This window comes from Leptodactylus fuscus, chromosome 5 (genome assembly GCF_031893055.1).
Source record: "Leptodactylus fuscus isolate aLepFus1 chromosome 5, aLepFus1.hap2, whole genome shotgun sequence".
NCBI classification, from domain to species: domain Eukaryota; kingdom Metazoa; phylum Chordata; class Amphibia; order Anura; family Leptodactylidae; genus Leptodactylus; species Leptodactylus fuscus.
In genome coordinates, this window is record NC_134269.1 from 190,253,394 (window position 1) to 190,257,871 (window position 4,478).

Consider the following 4,478-nt stretch of genomic DNA (forward strand, 5'->3'; position numbering starts at 1 on the left):
AAGGAGAGAGGGTTTGGTCGGGGTGATGATAAGAAGCCCAAAGTAGCTAAGACGTTTTCGAATTGGTTGCAAGCCTTTGCTATTTACTCTTGTATACTCTGTCAGTCAGTGCCTTCTATGGCGGCTGATCTTTTTGTTTATCTGGAGACTATTTTTACAGCCCACAAGCTTTATGGTGGGACGGCATGGTGGAAGTACGACGAGGAGTTTCGGCGTAGGTTGGCGCTTCAGCCGGAAGTTGGTTGGGCCTCTAAGGCTACTGACATTTGGATCCAGCTGATGCTCTCGCCAAAGCCGATTTCTTCTCCCTTTCCATCCGCGGCCGCTGGGGGAGCCGGTTCTCCCTCCGCGGCCGTTCGCAGGCCAGGCGCCTGCTGGATGTTTAATGAAGGACACTGTCGTTTCTTCACGTCATGCCGTTTCAAGCATGAATGTTCAATCTGTGGAGGAGCTCATTCCGCCTTGCGCTGTGCCAAGCGCGGTAGAGCCACTAGGTCCGGTATGGGTAAACCCGAGGACGCCAGTGAGCGCAGTAAGGATGCGCCCCTGGCTCGACAGGTACCCCAGGAGACAGGAAGCAGACCTGCTTCTTAACGGTTTTATGTTTGGTTTTTATATACCTCACGTTCACAGTTTTTCAGTTACGTTTTCGGATAACTTACGTTCTGTTCAGAAAGATTTAGTTGTTGCTCAGGCTAAGATTGATAAAGAAGTTGAGTTGGGCCGTTTGGCTGGCCCTTTTGCGCAGCCCCCTTTTCCAAATTTCAGGGTGTCCCCGCTGGGTTTGGTCCCGAAGAAAGAGGCCGGTAAATACAGATTGATCCATCATTTGTCCTTTCCTCCGGGTGAATCCGTGAATGATGGTATCCCGAAGGAAGAGACGATGGTGTCGTATGTCTCTTTTGATAGAGCGGTCTCCTTGGTGGTCAATGCCGGCAGGGGTGCCCTCATGGCGAAATCTGATATCGAATCGGCGTTTCGTCTGTTGCCGGTACATCCCGATTGCTATCACTTATTGGGTTGCCAGTTTGGGGGTTCTTTTTACTATGACATGTGTTTGCCCATGGGATGCTCCATCTCTTGCCGTTACTTTGAGTTGTTTAGCACGTTTTTAGAGTGGGTTGTTCGGCAAGAGACGGGGTCCCAGTCGGTAATTCACTACTTAGATGACTTTCTTTTTGTTGGTCCTGCTTCTTCTCGTTTGTGTGAATATTTACTTAACACTTTTCGTTTCTTTGCAGGTTACTTTGGGGTTCCCCTTGCTCGTGACAAGACGGAAGGTCCGGTTTCATCACTCTCCTTCTTGGGTATACTCATAGATTCGGACCGTATGATCCTTCAGCTCCCGCAGGACAAGTTGTCTCGCCTCAGGGCGGATGTGGATTTTTGCCTGTCGGCCCGCAAGGTCCAGCTGTCCCATTTGCAGTCATTGCTGGGTCAGCTGGCCTTTGCGTGTAGGATTTTTCCTATGGGGCGTGTTTTTTCTCGCCGCCTGTCTATGGCCACGGCTGGAGTCCGCATGCCGCATCATTATGTGCGAATAACGAGTGTTCTGCGGGAGGACTTGAAGGTTTGGAAGTCCTTTTTGTTAGATTATTCCGGTGTTTCTTGTTTCCCTGAGAAGGAGTTGTGCAATTCCGACCTCCATCTTTTCACTGACGCAGCGGGTTCGTCTGGTTATGGGGCCGTTTTCGGTTTCCGCTGGTCCGCTGCTCCATGACCCCAAAGCTGGTTGTCTGCTGGTTTTACTCGTAACCTTACTTTATTGGAATTGTTTCCAATTGTTGTTGCCTTGGAGTTGTGGGGCTCGGACATGGCGAACCAGCGTGTTTTGTTTTGGTGTGACAATGAGAGTGTGGTTTCTGTAATTAATAGTCTCTCGTCCAGCTCTTTACCTGTTTTGTCCTTGCTACGGCGTTTGGTTTTGAAATGTTTACAGTTTAATTTGGTTTTCAGGGCTCGCCATGTCCCGGGTGTTGATAACATTGTTGCTGATGCTCTTTCTCGTTTTCAGTGGGAGCGCTTCAGAGACATGCACCTGAGAGCGGATTTGGTGGGCTGCCCGTGCCCTCCTTTGCTGTGGGACCTGGTTCTGCAGTCTTGAGCCCGTTGTTGCAAGATTCCGTCACGGCGGCGACATGGTCAGCACATGGTAAGGCGTGGAATGAGTGGCTGTCCTTTGGTTCACTGGAGAGACTGTTGGATCCCGACTGTTGTAGGGATTTGACGTTTGCTTATCTTGCCCGTTTGAAGTCAGAGGGCGTGTCGGCTGCTACCGCGGCCAGGAGGTTGTCGGGTGAAGCCTTTGGGCTTAAATTGTTGGGCGTTCCGAATGTAACAAAGGATTTTGCTTTTCAGTTGATTTTGCGGGGTTGGAAGAAGTCTGCACGCCCAGTTGATAAGCGTCGCCCGGTTTCGTTTTTTCTTTTGCGTCGCTTGGTAGGGATAACTGAGTCGGTCTGTTCTTCCCCGTTTGAGGCGGAATTATTGAGTTGTGCGTTTGTTTTGGCTTTTTTCGGGGCGTTGCGCGTGGGTGAGTTAGTCGCCCCGTCTCGGCGGGCAGCGGGTGGATTGGCTGCGGACGATGTGGTGCTTTTGCAGGATTCCATCCGTGTCCGGGTTAAACGGTCTAAGACGGATCCCTACGGTCAGGGTACTTGGTTGAATATCTCGCGTTTAGAAGGCCCTTTATGCCCCGTTGATCGAGTGCGTCGTTTTGTGGCGGTTCGCCCCTTGGCTAGCCAGTTTTTAGTTCATGCTGATGGCTCTTTTTTTACTAGATTCCAGTTTGAATCGTTGTTTAAGCATTGTCTTGCCGCTTTAGGAGTCCCGTCGGATGATTTTGGTACTCACTCTTTCCGCATCGGGGCAGCTACTGCGGCCGATGCGGCAGGCCTTACTGAGGAAGAGATTAAGCGTATTGGCCGCTGGCGGTCTAGTTGTTACAGACGTTATGTCCGCCCGGGTCTCCTCACGGCTTAGTTTTTTATTTTCTTTCTTTGCGCTTTTTGTTTTTTGGTTCGTTTTCCTTTTGATAAAAAAAAAAAAATTTCATTACCATTGTTCTCTGTTTTCTAGGTCACTACCCAGTGGTTTGGATTCTAGGTCACTCGTATATTTACTGGGCAGCTCAGCGTGCCAGTATCCGGCCGGGAGGCTTGCAGCTCGGTTTCCAGGAAGCGGAGCTGAGATGGCACGGAGTCAGAGGGATGAGCTGGTCGCAGATGCTGCCACAAGTTGTTGAAATTGGAAGAACCTCCCAGGCCCCAGTGGTGCTGGTGTTTCATGCCGGTGGTAACGATTTGGGTGTGATACGCTTGTCCGAATTGATTTCCCTGATTCGATCGTATGTAGATCGCTTTCCTGCCTTTTTTCAGGATGTTGTTATTGTATGGTCTGAAATTGTCCCTCGGGCAAGGTGGCGTGATGCCCGAGATCCGGCAGCTTTGGAGCGTGCAAGGCGCCTGCTCAACTTGCGTGTGTCACGCCACGTACGCTCCCGGTCGGGAGTGGTGGTTCGGCACAGGCAGCTTGAGGGTGATAACAGGGCGCTGCTCCGGAGAGATGGTGTCCATCTGTCTGACATCGGTCTAGACATTTTCTTGTCTGGGCTTCAGGATGGTATCGAGCGTGCACTTTTTATGCTCTTGGAGGGGGGTCGGACCCCTTTGTAGGTTTACGTCGGGTTCCGGTGGCGGGACCTTGCGCCTTCCCCTTCCCATCCCCTCTGGTCATCGGTGTAGAAGATGAGGCGCGTCACCCGTTGAATATTACATCACATGCACACCGCAAGGCGGTGGCGGGGCATTCTGGTGACGCGCTTGGTCTAGAAAGGGAGGGGGATAGCAGGGTTCTGCCGATGTGTGTACATTTTAATAAAGCTGTGGCCGACCCCCACAATTTTACCATCCAAGAGTGTGTCAGTGTTTATTTATGTGGGTGTTAGCAGCCGTGGGAGGAGGTTGGACTGGGTTTTTACGCCACTTTTACGTGTGGTCATTGAAATCAGTGGGAGCGTATACGGTGCTCAAAATCTCACACGGCGTATACGTGCCAGGTCATGCGGCACATTGCTCCTTGTGAATGCACCCTACTGTAGGGTCAGATACAAGAGCTCAGCTAACATTATTGTATCATGCATGACAGGCTTAGATAAAGCAGCTCAACAGACAGTATCACACATGATAGACTTGGATACAAGAGTTCAGAAGAAGGAATCACACATGATAAGCTTAGATACAGGAGCTCTGCAGATAGTCTCACACATGATGGGATTAGATACACAGCTCAGCAGACTGTATCGCACATGATAAGCTTAGATACCGGAGCTCCGCAGACATTATCGCACATAACAGGCAATCTGTGCTTCTGCCAGTCACAGGATCCTGATTGTCTAGCAGTCTCCATTGTATTGGGGCAGGGCCCAGCGCCCATCACCATGACAACCAGCTTGTTTACATACAGAGCTGCAGCACACA